The sequence below is a fragment of the Mus pahari genome, chromosome 21, assembly GCF_900095145.1.
Source record: "Mus pahari chromosome 21, PAHARI_EIJ_v1.1, whole genome shotgun sequence".
In the NCBI taxonomy this organism is placed as follows: domain Eukaryota; kingdom Metazoa; phylum Chordata; class Mammalia; order Rodentia; family Muridae; genus Mus; species Mus pahari.
This window is the reverse complement of record NC_034610.1, coordinates 5644830-5663180: the sequence shown is the minus strand read 5'-3', so window position 1 is coordinate 5663180 and position 18351 is coordinate 5644830. Positions and strand designations below refer to the sequence as shown.

General features: G+C 41.0%; 1 protein-coding gene across 3 annotated transcripts in view; it reads left to right on the top strand.

The window, feature by feature from the left end:
- Prkn (parkin RBR E3 ubiquitin protein ligase) overlaps positions 1 to 18351 on the top strand; it is a 1168744-nt gene that overhangs the window by 315481 nt on the left and 834912 nt on the right. The gene's annotated exons all lie outside the window — the stretch shown is intronic.

Genomic DNA, 18351 nt, shown 5'->3' with positions numbered 1-18351 from the left:
TCATCAAGGCCCACTGTGCTTGGACGATGGGATAGGCTTTCTCCTAATGAGCTGTTTCTAATCTCCCAATGGAAGGCCTTCCAGTGCTCCAGCCACAGACCAAACTTAGGACTCATACCTGCGTGAGAACCTCTCTCCCTCAGCCCTCTCTCCCGTAATCCCAGGGCCGAGGGTGTCACCCTGGGGCCCCTGGTATTGGGGGCTGCTCCTTGTCCACCCCCGGTGGAGTGGGGTCAGTGGCTTAGATGCCCACCTGGGGCCAAGTGGAAAGCGTCTGGCAGCCCTCCCACATCTGCCTGCCCAGAGCATAGGCGGAACTCTGGCCAGATGTGGGCTCCTCCCTTCCCCCTCCTTCCCTTGCACCCTTTAGTTCCCAACACATATGCATGCACGCATGCATACATATGGTGTGCACTCACACGCATATATATGCATGCGCACATACACGTACATGCATGCACACGTACACTCACACACACGCACATATACAAACACAGTCATTTCATAAAGCTGAATGAGGAAAGCGGAAGTGATCACCTAACAGATAAAGGTTCAGTTTGGGAAGGAGAGAATGTCTGGAGAAAGAGAGAAGTGATGGCTGCATAGCAGCATGTGTGCACTTACCTCAGCTGAACTGGACATCTCACATCTTAAAATGGCACATCTTACCGCCCGGTGAAATTGCCCAAACTAGCAAGTGTATCCATGTTCAAGTGGAGGGAATGGGCAGCCATAGCAGTTCCTCCAATTCTTGTGGCTGTCTGTTCCGGAATTTTCATTCACCTGCAACCTCCAGAAACCTTCCGACAGACACCATCATTGTGCTGCCTTGTCCTTTGCTTAGGAGCCACAGTGTTACAGTCAATTTTCCCTGGTCGCCATGACACCAGTCTGCAGGGAGGGTCCTTTCAGCTACTCCTGTCTTTGTAGTGAGAATGCTCAAACTTCTCTCCAGCCCTGTGAATCCAAGAGTTTCTGACCCTTGGGTGAAATCCGTAGAAAATGGAAAACAGCACAACAGAAAGTAAAATTTTAATCAGGGCACCTTATTACCTATGAAATATATATGGAAGAGCCGAAGCATGTAGGTTCTGCTTTAATAGGATAATATATACATTGATATAATTTAGGTTCCATTAAACATTTAAAGCATACCTAGGATAAACCTAGTCACAGATGTCCGAGTCATCCAAGCTAGAGCTAAACTATTTTAAGTTACTCTCAGTTTCCACCTTTCTGTAAAATGTTCTCACTAGATAGACAGGTAAATAAAACCAGATGCATACACAGTGAAATGTTACTGAGCTTAAATAGAATGAAATTACATGAAAGCAGGAAGGACCTTAAGACATTGTGATATGCAGTGTAAACCAGACTGCATGTGGTGGGGTATGGACTGGCGTTGAACTTGAAACCCTCTTCTCTGTACCTCCCATTGGATGGGATTATAGGCAATGCATCTGTAAGTCAACCACCTATCTTTTTTGAAAACATTAAATAAAATGTTAACTACCACCACTGGAAATTCTACCAGATCTCAATGTTCCTATAGTCTTTGCCACTTGTCCAATAACATAGTATGGTGACTGTCCAAATAAATATTCCTTATTTGTCACTTGAGGAAGGGAGTGAGGTCAGGCAGATCTGCTTTTGTTCACATACATCACTGCACCTTTCTGAGTGTCTCTATTAGTGTCTCTTATTTCTGCTCTGTACATGCTTATGAGAAATGAGTTCGCCCTTAATTAGCATAAACAGAAAATCCCACAAAACCCTAGAGGCACAAATAAATTATGGATCCATAAATATGTATTGAATATATTTGTTATTAAAACATTTTGACCTCTTTTAGGTAGAGAAATATATGAAGGAAGGCTCACTGCTTGCACCTTACAACTTTGATCTATACAAACTCACAGGAAATACAGGCTTAAAATAGTGTCGGTCTGGAAGATGGCCTGGCCATAGAACACACAGTCTATCTGCACCACAGATTGTGGGTAGCTTTCCATGTCTATTTGTGCCTCAGGCAACCCTAGTGTCAAGGGCATTATGACAAATGCTATCCACACCCAGCTGCGTAATGGAAACCTGTGGAAAATCCCCACAGGTTTCTGCTCCCAACATGGAATGGCACCTCCTATTGTTTGTATCTGTGCTCAGCCCTATGGTTTTCTGGCCACAGCTTCTTACCCTTCCCTGATTCCATCTCCTCTGCAGATTCCTCACAAAGCCCTTTCTCACTGGAGCATGATGTGAATTGCCCTGGTGCCTTCCAGTCCTTCTATGGCCCTTGGGTTTCCTCCAGGGTCAACTATTCCCGGTCCCCCATTTCTTCACTCCAGAGAACGTCCAGCATCAGAAATAAACAGTGAAAACATTTATAAAAAAGATATTTCCATGCTTTTATGGGATTTTAAAGGATATAAATATGGGACTAAATGATCTTTTTCTAATTTTAAGAAATGAATACTCTTCTTCTTTGCCTGCTTGCACTTACTTGCCAGCACAGCTATTGGAACCTACTTCTTCTAAAATTCAGATTATACAGGAGACCAGCCGAAACAGCTAGCCTCATGGGACTGGGCAACTATTTGATTCTTAGACTTCCCATTCACATCTGCCCATTGTTGTGTTAGTTGGACTGCAGCCTCTGGAGCTGACCATGTGACAGGTGCCAGATGATCAAAGGCAGTGTGAGGGGGATCAGATCGCTCCTTGCAGTGGAAAGTAAGAAGAACCTGCACCACTGCTGTTAGAACCCCTCATCCATGGACAGAGGGGTGAGAGAGGGAAGCTGAGAAAAGCTGGATATAACCATTACTTTGGATGTTTGCTCTGCAGAAGACTGAGGGAATAGCAACCTAAGACAGACCCGGGAAAGTTTAATTTGTTTATGGACTAAGGTCTGATTCCCACCTAGCGAGCCAAGAGCATGAAACTGAGCTATAGATCCTGGAATCTGTCAGGGAAGTAATGTTTACATTAGCCAACCAATGAATGAGACATAACCTGCTTGGTTACCCAGAGATCACTATAATAAGGGCTCATGAATGGGTGTGTCTGTGTGTCACTGTCTGTGTGTGTTCTCTGTGCTGGGAGGTTTGTTCCAGAAGTCTAGAAATGAAGGAAGAAATTGTGAAGGACCATCCAGAATAGAGATGCCTTAACCAGCAAAACTCCTCAACAGAAAATAGTTCCTTTTAACCATCTCCCAGGACACAGAGTATAAAGTCATTCAGCCAGATGAGAACAATTTGTCACACATACCCCAACTCCCCCATCTTTCTGTAAAAGGAAATATGAACTGTGGGAGACATTCCTGGGAGCAGCAAAGAGGAAAGGGCAGGAGTGGCAGCGAGCTGAGGGATGAATAGTGCGAAGACCTCCCTGTCCCATTGGGTAACAGTGCTAATGGGGGGGTTTATTTCACTGTAAGTTAGATTTGGTGTTTTAATTTGTCAGATGGAATAAGAACTAGTCATTTCTGAGCTGAGACCAGAGACCAAGGGCAACGTTCTCACCCAGGGCAGTAGCAAACTGCAGATGGGAACAAGATTAAAGGAGCAGTGAGAGAGAGGAATGGAGCTACATTCAGATCACAATCCATGAAGCAACAATTCTTTGAAAATCATGTTGAGAAGCAACGCTATCCACACTGGGCTGGAAGTGCTCAGTGAGGAATGGAGGTAGCAAGTATTTACCTCTTTCCCAAGGTGTAAGGGACTGTTTATATTTATAGAGGCAGGCTCAGTAAATGTGAGCCCAGACATCTCTGGCTATTAGCATGCTCACTGTAGCAGCAAGAGAGGTGGCCCCTTGATCTCCCTTTCAGAGATAACTTTCTTCATCTGCAGAGGTGAGCTGACAGCCTCTCACTGCATCCCTCCATGGTTTACTACTTCTATGGCAACTCCAGCCAAGAACAGTACACACCGTGGGGCACTGGCACCTGACACTCTTGCCCAAGACCTAGCTCTTGTGCAATCCTGTCCAACAGAGGATCCTCCACTGGGCAACACTGCCAAAGCTCCAACATTTGTATTCTTTAATCCCTAAACTTTGTACACATGGCTTTGTTTACTTTTTAATCTTGCTTTAATTTTATTTGTAATTTTCAAAAGCTGGTAAAATTTTGTATACATTTAAAAAAAAGAAATAAATACATTGAGAAAAAAAAAGCAACTGTTTAAAAGACCATGGCAATATCAGCCACTTTAGCCACTGTGGTGTTTACTGAGTTAAAGAAACAAAATAGCCTCATTGACAGTTGACATGGTTCTGAAGATGGGGTGTACAGTAATGTGGGTGCACTTCTCGCTGCCTGGGGTACACTTAGCACTTACAAATGGTTAAGATGGGACATTTTGAGTAATGTGAATTTCATTATAATTTAAAAATCAATTTCCTTCATCTTAAACAGAACAAGAGTTCTTTAACTCAAAGGCTTGAATAATTCTTTTTTATTGAGCACAAGGAATTCTCAAGATGGTTTTCATGCACATATGTGATGTCATCTTTATTAGAAAGTACTGTAAAATGGTTGCTCCATTATAACCACTAAATATAGTATTAGATTGAAGATGAATATATGTATAATAGTTGAAAGTACTTTAAGTACTATGAATAAAATATTCTAGACTGCTAGGATCTTCAGAAATGAGCTTCCAGGGAAGTTCTTGAATCCATTGGAATTGTATGGAAAATGCTATAGGAGTTGTGTGTGTATACACTTTATGGGAAAGAAAACCTATAGCTTGGTCCAATTCTGAAAGGCTCTGACTATGTAAATGAGCCCCCAATAAGCCCACAGGGCACTTGTCTCCATGTTTGGAAATGGCAGAAGTATGGCGTCTTCTGCTGTCCCCCACACTTCTCCTAAGGAGTAATTAATGACAGCATGCCACTACCTTGGCAGGCACAGGTGCTGTGTCACGGGGGTCAGCCCTTTGCCCAAGGCTATTAAACATTCACATCAGTGACCTAGATGATGGAATAGAGTACACGCTCCCCTTGTGTGAGGATGTCATAAAGTCAGATGAATAGCGAAACCTAGGGAAATAGGACTAGGGTTCCAAATATGCCTGACAGGTTGGAGACATGCAGGAAGCCAGTCACAGTGAGGGTGAGAACAAGAGATGAATGCTAAGACCTGGCAAGGGAACATAGGTCAGCAAGTCTTATGGACAGAACCTGCCAAGGGAAGCCAAGTGGCAAATACCCCAAGGCTCTCAACACGCCCATGATGCCAGCTAGGACAAGGCCACCCTCAGAAGGAACATGCCCTGCAGATGAGGACTGCCAAGAGCTGCAAGGGTGGCTTTAGTAATAGAGAGTTCTGTTTGTTTAATATCGATTTCCAAGCAGCCAAAGTCGGATGATTCCAAAGCAGTACCTTACTCTGTTTGTAAATAGATATTTTTTGCATAAGCATACTTGCAAATACATGCTTTCTTGTTTGCTTCTCTGAAATGAAGTGCTTGAGAAGAATAGTTCATGAAGGGACAACAAACCATAAAAGGAGACGCATTCAAGCTTAAAGAATATGTGTCTTCGAACCGGGCAGTGAGCCTGTGGCCACGTACTGGTGAAGATGTCAAGGGACTGTGGCTTTGAGCCAGGGAGATGGGATCCGAGATTCCTTCCCTCTCCCAGGAGGCTTTCGGTTCCCTGAAATAATCTTATCATAAGCATTAGGAATTTTTAACAAAAGCATTACTGACAATAAAGAATCATTGTGATTTAAAGTTAGCAAGAAAGTTGTTTATTCTGAGTTATTTATTAGTGAAGATGGCAAGGGAACAAGATCCAACTTGCCCTAAGATGGATATCCTGGTTCATAGCCATGATCCCAGCACTTAGGAACCTGAGGCTGGAGGATTGTCACAAGTTCCAACCCAACCTGGGAGAGGGGTGGGGAGAAGGAAGGAAGGAGGGAGGGAGGGAGGAGGACAGAAGGGAGGGCAGGAAGGAGAGAGAGTTAGAGAGTTTACAAACACATAGGTGGGCTCATCAGTGCTACAGCAAGTGGAGCACACAGATATCTCTTCTTGTTTTTTAGCTTAAGAGTTGGTACAATAGAGGTCTGTTAGGCAGTAGCCATGTGGATGGTGGGGCAGACATAGAGGTTGATAGTGAATTAATTGGCTGTTAAAGAGAATGAAACGTGGCTATTGCTGGGCATGTTTCACCTTTCAACAGTCATGATGTTCTAGTTTGTGTATCAGTCTGTAGGATCTTAGACATACAAATGGTTTCTGCCAAGAATTTGAATTTACATACCACATAATAACTAAGTGAAGGTTCTACATTGTTAGAGCCTCTTTATCTCTACCTCTAAAACAGACTTTTCAAAGTGGGACAGTTCAGTAGTATTCCTAACTCTAAGAGATTCTTCTTAATTCCTTTGATACAACTTCACTTAACTAGATGCAGATCAATAAAGCAACAGTTAGTAAATTATTCTGAGAAGCCTGGAGCAAGACACCTCCCCAAATAATTTGCAACTCTCAGTAAACGCTGTCTCTCAGTTTCACAAGCATTTAAACAAGTCTTTAAATATAATAAATACTTCTAGATTTGAAAATTGCAAGTCAACAATGTTTCCCAGCAGTATAACAAAGCATCAAATGTTACAAGGAAGCGACTTTTAGTTAAACACATTTAAATGAATTTCAATTATTAGAAGAGCATACCCAAAACTGGAAAGCTTATGAAGAAAAGTGGCCTATTTACCTTATAATTCTGAAGATCTAAGAGTATGCTGGCAATATCTGCTTGGATCTTATCAAGGACCTCATGGGGGAATGGAGGGGAAGGAGGCTAGCTCAAGAAGGAGAAATTCCAGGCTTGTTTTCCCATAATTGGCCCTCCTAATAAACTACCTGTGTTAGGAAGTATGTTAATCCCCCTCTGAAGCTGGAGTGCTCTCTGACTGAAGCACCTCTGAGGTTATCTTTTTTTTTTGTTTGTTTGGGGCTGTATGTCCATGTTCATTCACGTGCACATGTATGTGAGGCCTCGTTGGTGTCAAGTAGCTTCACTGATTTTGTTCCACTCTATTTTTTCAAGTAGTACCTTTCCCTGAGCCCTGGGGTCACAAAGTCTGACCAGTCTAGCTAACAGGTTTTCTCTGAGGAGTTCCCTCTGCCTCCCCAGTGCTAGGATTACAGGCTGTGTCAATGCCTGCCTGCATTTACCTGGGTTCAGGACATCCAAACTCTGGTCCTTGTGCTCACTAAGAACTTTGCCATTTACTGAGCCATCACCACAGACATCACCACCATTTTGCACAGCAGTTATATTGAGAACAAGGCCTCAACATGATTTTAATGGTCATAAATAAAGTGAAACCATATTGTCTATCTGTGTGTGTATGTGTAGTTTTAATTTATTAGTTGATGTTAGCTATGGATTAAACTCCTCCCATCAGTTAATGGACTGGAGAAGGTTTCTTGTAGTGGTCGACTAGAAGTCTCTTATTCTTTCCTAGTCTCCATTTCAACAAAGAACCCTGCAATTATCATGTATCTCATTATTATTCCTTTTGTCCAAGGCACTCTTAAAAAGACAAAACATTCACGATTTTACATTTCCATGCACTTATGTAAAAATTACCAACGTGAGAATAAGAGCGTAGTAGATATCTGAGCACCTTGGGGACTCCGTGCTGTTAATCTTACTCTGATGTTAAAATCCTAGTGGTGATGTATTTCCCATTAACAATTACATAGTCATGTTGGAGAACCAAACTTAGCAAACATATTCACTATGTTTCTTTGAAACCTTATAGAGCCTAAAATTGTTAGGTGTTGTGAATTCACTACTTCCTTTGTATTATAGGTAAAGCCTACATGGATCCAGTACTGGAAGTTTTCCATTGGTGCTTTAAAATTGAAAACAAACTCACATCTCACACATATATTACTGTATTGTTCTGAAGGCCAGAATTCTTAAAGCATTGTGATCTAAGAAAGGTCTTGTCCATCGATAGTGGCTCGTGGCCTTGCGGTCCTCAGTCTTCTGCTCCAGTCACCTCCTGGGCTTCTCTGACACTGATCTTCCTGCCTTCTTGATACAGGATATCTGTGAACACACAGAGGACACAAGGTTCATGAAAGATAATATCTATAATTCAGTTTAATCATGTTGAGTAAGTCTATGTAGGTGGTAGAATAACATATTCTCATGTTCCACTGATTGGGACAAGTATTTTACTATTCATATATGAATCCATCTGGTTGGAAGTACACAGATCTCCAACTAGCCCAAGGACACAGTTCTAGGCAGGTTCACAACTACATTCTTACCTTTCTGGATGTTTTGCTTAAAGAGCCGGAAAGTGAGGAAGAGAAGACAGTGAAGAAGGAACACAATCTAGAGCTGATACTGATTGCGTGGGCCAAGCACAGCAGAGTGTCTGAGGAGATTCCATTTGACTAGAACCATGTAGAAGAATGAATGGGTAGTTGTGTAAGACTGTTGATAGAGAACAGCATGATTATCAGAAAGGGAAGCCACACTGGTCATCCATTAATATTGAGCCCTGCCCATGCCCCAGCTTGAGGAGCACAAAAGGCCGGTGTGGCTGGTTGATGGTATAGGACATGAAGAGTAAGTCCACATGAGGGCCAGAGGACAAACATACAGACAGAGTTTTGGATCTCCTTCTAAGGAATGAGCAGAGATGTTAACTCTGGGTGGGCTTGAAGTCTTGTACATGTGGTAGGGAAATACTTTTGGTCATAGACAGGAGATTGGAAAAGCTGGGAAGCCAGAGGGATCCCTGTGTGTGGCTATATGCTATGCCTCTGTTAGTTACGAAGGCTGAGATCCTTTAGTCTGCATGGAGAGGAATCATGGGTAGGAAAAGAGAAACGGAGCCCCGTATCACTACCCAGTGATGCTTGAGTAGCCAGCAGTTCCAGAAGACATCAGTGAACAACGGCAGCCAGTGTCCTCTGGTGGTACAACTCTCAGGCAGTCCCAGGGCACCATAGGCCTTAAAAGAGTTATGGTCTCTTTCAGGCCTAGGCCAGTGGGACTTCCAGTCCCTTGGCAAGAGCTCGTGTTACAGCTCTTACAGCTGTGTATCTGAGAGCTTTGACCTTCAAGGGATAATTGCACGTAGTGACTCTTACCCTGATGGGGGCTGTGGTTTACTGCACCCACCTCTCACCCCTGCCTGGTTCTTCCCAGGCCTCTATCCTTCCTCTGCCCAAGCCCCCCTCCTTCTCTTCCCTGTACTGTGTCCACTACCTGTTTTCTGGAGTTTTGTAGCTGCTTCCCATCACTCTTGTCACCATCATTATTAGGGTGGTTGAACCATTTGCGTTTCCCGTTGCTGCCATGGTCGGTGTCAATGCTACGGTCAGGTTGTCTCAGCTGCCGTTGTCACTGTGGCTACCTTGTTGCCTCTTAGTGCCACTGCCACTGACAGGGTGACACTGCATTTCATGTAATCAGCTCAGCCAGTGTTACTCATGATAGAGGCCCAAAGCAGGCTAGAAAATACCACTTAGAAGAAACTTGTCATTGGGCCTGATTCTGCAGTCCTAGGCCACACAGGCAGTGTCTCTCACCCGTCTCACAGCATAGAGCCAGCAGTCTGCTTACAGAGCCTGGAAAGGAGTGTTCACACCAATCATGACCTTTTTGTTTTTGCATCAGCCTCAACTGACCCCTCTGGTCAGCCACGATGGGAAGTGCTGTCCTCTGGCAAGGAGAAAAGTGGTTATGGGGAAAGGCCAGCACAAGCTGTTTGAAATAGTTAGGGTGTTTGTTTGTTTGTTTGTTTGTTTTTTGTTTTGTCTTGTTTTTTGGTTTTTTTGTTTGTTTTTTGAAGGGGGTTTTACAGCATCAGGAAGTAGAGCTGCTCTTTGGCAGCAAACAGCTACAGTTATCTGACAGATTCCCCCAAGGCATTCATAGAGTGTTCGGAACACATAGTCCTGCAACTGTTTCACTGATGTTTCTTTGCTCAACATAAATAGGGTACCAAGGAAGAGCCTAACAGTTGTCAGGTAATCAACTTGCCCATCCCTCAATTCCTTTGCTTGCTTACAGGAAGAATAAACAGCAGAAGTGCTTGCTATAAAAACCTATTAGCACTTGGAGTGATTTTAACCATGTCTATCATTGCTTTAAGAATGTTTACACCTCAGGAACCAAGTCCCCAGATGGAGCTCTGCCCTTTTTGTGGGCACCGTGAGACATTAACCACACATTTGTACAAGGTTTGGTGGAAATTATGCTTTTATTTACTAATAAAATTTGCCTTCTCCAAATTTTAATAAAAATTATTACGTAGGCATATTTAAAGTAACCTCAAAATGGATATAAAGGGTATTCCCTAGAGCCACGTTCAGGATTGGTATAACTGTTTCGGCTGGTCTGCAATGTCCAAGACAGCGTATTTGAGAGAATGGCTAAGGTGGAGTTATTCCTGCTGGGATGGCAGGCTCCTGAGAGAGCTTTCTGGACATGGCTGTGTCATTCGCTGCAGCCTCTGAGGAAGGACTGTCCTTCATGTCATGGTTGGTAATCTTGTAGAGATGTAGAGTAACAGGTGACCCTGTCTCTGAGATCAGTGGCCTTTCAAGGTTATGGGGGGGGGGGGGAGAAGGGCTATGCCCTGGCATCAGACAGTAAATTGTTTGGTAACAGTCACCTGGAGGTTTGACTTAGCTTCCTTGAAGCTCAGTTGAAGCACAGGCTTTGAGCCTGTGTTTCCTTCTAAAGGAAGCAGTTTTGATTCCCCCCACACAACAGAAGAGCACTTTGTATTTTATAAAAGGTGACAAGAAAGTTACATTCCACAAGAAGTGGCAGAATTGGGGAGGTACTCACTCAGTAGGATCACTTACTGAGGGGAGGCACTCAGTAGAACCACTTAGGGAAGGCACCCAGTAGGATCACTTACTCAGGGGGAAACAGACTAACATCAAAATGGAAAGGACAGAGCAGGCATAGTGAATCACATTCTCCTTTTATGGTCTCATCATGTGGGAGATACTGATCAATTCCATACAAGCCTTAAGTATTAAAATGAAAATTTTGAATTCTTTTATCTCAGGCTTCCTGACATCCGTTGTTTCCCCGTGAGCTGACTCTTTCTTCATCAATCTCCAAATCCTCCAACCAGTGTTGCTCCAGTCTCTTTCTCCCCACAAAGACATTTTCTGCTTCCACTTTTGACTTTTCTTTCTTAGCGGAGGGCCACAAGTATTTTCCTGCATGGTGGCTGCATCTCCATTGATCAGGAAATAAAAAGTGGGTTTGAAGGATGTATCCTGACCTTGCACTGCTGCAAAGAACAGAGGTGGCTGATGACTCCTTGGCTTCTGGTAGCAGTGGCTGTGGACAGGTGGTGTATACACACACACACACACACACACACACACACACACACACACACACACATGCACACACACACACCTGCCTCCTTTTTTATCAGAAGATGTCTAGCATGGGCAAGGTACTTCCAGGAGAAGGGGGTTTGCAAAGGCAACTTAATCCTTAAAATGTCACCTCCACACAGCCATCAGCCCGACAAACATTTCACAATATCCAAAAACCAAATATTAGGAACATGGCTAAATCTACAGACCCTCTTGATCCTATAACACATTAGTAATAACTAGCTTCTGTATCTTAGGAGTGGGAGGCAGCAGGGTGGGGTTCCATCTTCATAATCATCTATTGATAGAGAACACGAGGGCATGGCTGTGGTTGTAGTTCACAGTGCAATCCATTTGAAAATAGTTCATTGTTTTCATCAGTGTTTGCAATGCCTTCCAGATTTTTCCATTAATGTTGAATCTCTTATTTAGAATATTTCCATGCAACAGCCCAATGAGCCATGGCATGTCAACACTTTTCCTCCTTCCTTTCCTTCCTTCCTTCCTTCCTTCCTTCCTTCCTTTCTTCCTCCCTCCCTCCCTCCCTTCCTTTCCTTTTCTTTTTTTTTTCTCTTGACATCTCCTATACTGAATGATTTGATATTTTCCTTAAGCTACAGTTCAGATCTTCTCCATCTGAACACTTCTTGTACCCATGTCTGGGGTTCACTTCCCTTCATGCACCTGTCACTTGTGATATATGACTTCGTGCTGGAGTAAATCTAGGTGGTTTTCCCATTTCCAGTCAGAAGTTGCAGTTTACCAGCGGAAGGTGGCCTATAGATGTGTTTCAGTTGGCCCACAGATAGTTTTAAAAATAACTTTTAAACTTTAACTGAGTGCCCACATTTAAAATCTAGCTGAATATACATGAAATAATGACTGGCCGCAGCTTCATCTGAGTGAAGGACCACATCTGGCCCCTTTGCCCTTTCTGATGGAGGCAGCAGCAACATCCTTTTACTGGAGTTCCCCCACACAGCTGATTCTTGTCTGCTTTGTTTGTTTTCCTCCTAGACTTGTAGGTATTTTGGATCATGATCTATTTAAATCTACATTTCCTGAATTTTGTTTCTTAGAGTTAAAAAAAAAAACAACAAAAAAAGCCCTGCTTTATATAATTACTCTCTTTCCCTACACGGCGAGACATCCTCCCAGACACAGAGTAGCTGTCCAGTAAATTAATTTGTGAAAATGCATCTATTGTGTGCAGCCGGCCATATGCCTGGCTTCTCAGAGAGTGAGAGAAAACAATCTCACCAGTTTACACAAATTAAATGATTAATCTTCACAAGTTCTTTTTAGATTCACAGGGGATATACAGTACGGGGATTAATTTATGGTGTGGAAAGAATAACATTTAATGAAACCATTCCCATCTGAACATTGAACAGAGACTTAGAGATAGGGAAGTAATTACTTTTATGGAAAATTTCCCTCTGGGGTCAGCACCAGCCAATCCAGAACCATTAGTGTCCTGCCCTTCCCAGGGAGGGGCAATATCGCTTCTGAGTCCGAAGCCTCCTTCAGCTCGCAGTCATCATAAACCATAGCACCAGGACATCTGAGGCCAGGAGCACCTCTGAAGAACTTACGGATTTCCCAGTCATCCAGAACAGGTCTCATTAGAAGAGCATGCCTGAGAATACCTTTCTCCTCCTGTCACTGTGTAACACTAGACCTTAAGAAGATTTATTTATTTTGTATATCAAGCAAGGATATTTAACTAAGTTTTTTAAAACCCATATTGAAGAATAATAGAAATACACCATTTAGCAATGCCTTAGAAGATTTGGTTCTTTGGGATTTAAATTTATCTTGTAACAATATATTTCATTATAAAATATCAAAGCAAAAAAGCATGTGATACTGGTATATAAAGGCAGAGAAATAAATGCACATGTAAAATATAATATGCTCTTTTGGGTTTCAAAATACAAGGAGCTAACAACCTGGCTAAGCTAAGGAAAAATAATAATAATTGAAAGTGCACCAAAATAGTACTGATGTGTCAATCAAATGCAATGACAAGGCAAATTAGGAGATAACAACAAAACCAACTACAAAACTGTAGCAAGAACAGCAGCAGCAACAACAACAATAACAATAACAACAACAGCAGCAACAACAACAATAATATAAATTTTCAAAATAGACAACACTGACTTCACAAAGCCTAGTTAGGAAAATAACACCCTATTATATTTGTCTGAAGAAGTCATCACATGATTTTCTTATCTTTTCTTAATGCAAAACCTCTTAGATTTGGAGACCTAGTTCTAAATACTTAGAAATTAACAGAAAAGTGTACTCTGCTCTGGTAAGCAGTGGAATAGCTGGGTATCGAGAAGAGCTTGGAAGCCCTAAACAAAACCAACAGCTGAAATCCCCATGGCAATATTGGGAATCTGAGAGAAAACAGCAGCCTGAGAAGACACCCGACTGCCATCTTTGTAGATGTGTCAGCATTGCCTTTCCTTGTCCTGACAAAGCTCAGTGGGTGTTAGTGCCTGTGTGCAGTACTCCTCTGTTTAAAGACAGTGAGGCATTGCTGTTAGTGATGGCTGCTTTGGGAATATTCTACTATTGTCTTGTTTTCTCTCTTCTGTGAGAAGTCTGTGGATGTCATAAAAAAATATATGCATATATTGTATTATTTAATTACTGTAATTATTTTATTAATAATTATATATTATATATAACATTCTATATATATATATATATATCAAGATTTACTTACAAATGTACATATTCACTCATACGTGTGTGCAGTGAGTTGTTTTGTTTCTAGCTGTAGATCGCCAGGTTAAAATAAACGTGACATTGGCAGACCAGCCAAGTACTGAAGGGCACACAAGAGGATGGGACCAAGAGTAAATCTCCATCCCTACAGCAGGAATTTAAAGACACAACCGTAGTAACAGTCAAGAGGAGATAGTCTGTAGTGATTCCAAATCTTACCTAAACGATGGAGGGTGAGGGAAACAAAGAGAGAGCCTTAAGTCACTTAGGACCGCGAATTCCCCCAACTTAGAAGTGGGTATCATTTCATAGGAACTGGCTGTCACTCAACACTGAATAGATAATATGAGGACTCCTCGTGTCCTCCCTTCATCCATTCAAGTTACAACTAAATTCACTCGTTTCCTTTTGCAAACAGAAGTCCAACACTGAAAGATTTTCTCATTGGCTTGTCTTTTAGCTCCTTCATGTGAAACACCAGTTGACTCTAGGAAGCAGCCTCTCCCTTTCCCCTTTCTGGTAGCACTTTGCCCCACTGACGCCCAACTAGTGACTGATAAAACCCTTGTTTCTGATTTATCCTTCTTGTTTGTGTTTGCATAAAGCAAGTAATCTTCATTATTACTTGTATTTCCTTGAGCAAATATAGTCAGTGTTCTGGTTTAAAACATCCCTCTAGTTTTTAAAAATAGGAAATGGAGGTGAATTTTGAGCAATATCCATTCATATCAAGATCTTCTGCAGTTTTTACAGTTATATAATACTCCAGTATGTACATTTTAATATTTTACTAATTCAACGTTCTGCTGAACGCCATGGCATCTGTTGAAGGTTCTCAGTACTGAGCCTTAGAAGAAATCTAGCTCCTGAGTCAGAGTAATGGGTGAATAGGTGTTTTAAAGAGTCATTTTCAGCAGAGAAACACATGACACTGGGCTGTCCTTAGTGCCTACAGTGAGAGTTTTCCACTGCTGGGGTGGGGAGAGAGTGCAATTACTTTCTCAAGTGAGGCTAAAGTCAACACTGCTTAAACATTTATATCGATTTCAGGAATTTTATATAAAATGATTGGAGGGAGAAGAATATTTACATGGAGCGGTAGAAGTCAGTATAGGGGGTACTAATCGTGTTAGATATAATATATGAATGTTTTATTAAAATACTACAGTTTTGATATTTCTTTTTACAAGTTGCAGAAAAAATGAAGTTGAAATACCTTTTCTGATAGGCAACATTTGTTTTTTATAGATATTTGGGAGACTGGTCATGTTTTCCAAAGCTTTTTACTCTTTATTTAACTAATACAATTTATTTTAAAATATACAACTCAGTATTGACATTTTTTGTCATCAAAACAATTTATAATAGTTAAATGCCTCTTAAATATACATGATATCTTCTGAAGCTAAAGGTAATATTACTTTTAAATCTATTTGGAATATTAAACATGATAAGAGTAGGAAAAAAAAAAAAAAACTCGTATGAAGTCCTCTATGAAAGGAAATCGTGACAAGTTCCTGATTAGACAGAAACCATTCCATCTCCACGGGAGAACATGCAGTATAACTGTGGCTTCTTAGAATGAACTGGGCAGTGTTCTTTCTGTTTCTGTTTTGTGGAATAGTTGGAAGAGTATTGTTATTAGATCATCTTTGAAGGTCTGATAGAATTCTGCAGTAAACCTATGTGCTCCTGGGCTTTTTTTGGTCGGGAGACTTTTAATGACTGTTTTTTATGTCTTTAGGGATTATAGGACTGTTTAGATGGTTTATCTGATCCTGATTTAACTTTGGTACCTGACATCTTTCTAGAAAACTGTCCATTTCACCCAGATTTTCCAGTTTTGTAGAGTACAGGCTTTTGCAGTAGGATCTCATTATTTTTTGAATTCCCTCAGTTTCTGATGTTATGTCTCCCTTTTTGTTTCTGATTCTATTAATTTGAATGCTGTCTCTGTGCCCTTTGGTTATTCTGGCTAAGGGTCTATCTATCTTGTTGATTTTCTCAAAGAACCAGCTCCTGGTTTGGTTGATTCTTTGTATAGTTCTTTTTGTTTCTACTTGGTTGATTTCAGCCCTGAGTTTGATTATTTCGTACCTTCTACTCCTCTTGGGTGAATTTGCTTCCTTTTGTTCTAGAGCTTTTAGTTGTGCTGTCAAGCTGCTAGTGTATGCTCTCTCCAGTTTCTTTTGGGGGCACTCAGAACTATGTGTTTTACTCTTAGGAATGCTTTCATTGTGTTCTATAAGTTTGCGTATGTTGTGTCTTTATTTTAATTAAATTATAAAGTCTTTAATTTCTTTCTTTATTTCTTCTTTGACCAAGTTATCATTTAGTAGGATGTTGTTCAGCTTCCATGTATATGTAGGCTTTCTGTTGTTTTTGTGCTATTGAAGTCCTTAGTCTGTGGTGATCTGATAGGATGCATGGGATTATTTCAATCTTCTTGTATCTGTTGAGGCCTTTTTTGTGACCGATTATATGATCAGTTTTGGAGAAGGTTCCATGAGGTGCTGAAAAGAAGGTGTATTCTTTTGTTTTAGGATGAAATGTTCTATCTGTTAAAACCATTTGATTCATAACTTGTTAGTTTCACTGTGTCCCTGTTTAGTTTCTGTTTCCATGATCTGTCTCCATTGCTGAGAGTGGGATGTTGAAGTCTCCCACTATTATTGTGTGAGATGCAATGTGTGCTTTAGCAAAGTTTCTTTTATGAATGTGGTTCCCCTTGCATTTGGAGCATAGATGTTCAGAACTGAGAGTTCTTGGTAGATTTTTTTTTCTTTTGATGAATATGAAATGTCCGTCCTTATCCTTGTACATAACTTTTGGTTGAAAGTTGATTTTACTTAATGTTAGAATGGCTACTCCAGCTTGGTTCTTGGGACAATTTGCTTGAAAATTATTTTCCAGCCCTTTACTCTGAGGTAGTGTCTGTCTTTGACACTGAGGTGCTGGGTCCTGTTTACATATTCAGTCTGTTAGTCTAAGTCTCTTTATTAGGGAATTGAGTCCATTGATGTGAAAAGATATTAAGGGATAGTGATCGCTGCTTCCTATTATTTTTGATGTTATTTTTATGATTGTGTGGCTATCTTCTTTTGAGTTTGTTGAAAGAAGATTACTTTCTTGATTTTTTTCTAGGGTGTAGTTTCTCTCCTTGTGTTGGCACTTCCCATCTATTATCCTTTGTAGTGCTGGATTTTTGGAAAAATATTGTGTAAATTTGTTTTTGTCATGCAATACCTTGGTTTCTCCAACTATGGTAATTGTGGATGTAGTAGCCTTGGCTGTCATTTGTGTTATCCTAGGGTCTATATAACATCTGCTCAGGATCTTCTATCTTTCATAGTCTCTGGTGCGTGGTTTGTGGTAATTCTGATAGGTCTGCCTTTATATGTTACTTGGCCTTTTCCCTTACTGCTTTTAATATTCTTTCTTTGCTTTGTGCATTTGGTGTTTTGACTCTTATATGATGGGAGGAATTTCTTTCCTGGTCCAATCTATTTGGAGTTCTGTAGGCTTCTTGTATGTTCATGGTCATCTCTTTCTTTAGGTTAGGGAAGTTTTCTTCTATAATTTCATTGATGATATTTACTGGCCCTTTAAGTTGGGAATCTTTGCTCTCTTCTATACCTATTATCCTTAGGTTTGGTTTTTTCATTCTGTCATGTATTTCCTGGATGTTTTGGGTTAGGACCTTTTTGCATTTTGCATTTTCTTTGACTGTTGTATCAATGTCTTCTATGGTATTTTCTGCACCTGAGATTCTCTCTTCTGTCTCTTGTATTCTGTTGGTGATGCTTGCATCTATGGCATCTATGACTCCTGATCTCTTTCCTAGGTTTTCTCTCTCCAGGATTGTCTCCCTTTCTGATGTCTTTATTGTTTCTATTCCCATTTTTAGCTCCTGAATGGTTTTGATAAATTCCTTCACCTGTTTGGTTGTGTTTTCCTATAATTCTTTAAGGGATTGTGTGTGTGTGTGTGTGTGTGTGTGTGTGTGTGTTACCTCTTTAAAGGCTTCTACCTGTTTACCTGTGTTCTCCTGTATTTCTTTAAGAAAATTATTTATGTCCTTCTAATAGATCTCTATCATCATCATGAGATGTGATTTTAAATCAGAACCTTTTCTGGTATGTTGGGGTATCCAGGGTTCGCTGTAGTGTGAGAATTGGATTCTGAAGATGCCAAGTTCCTTGGTTTCTGT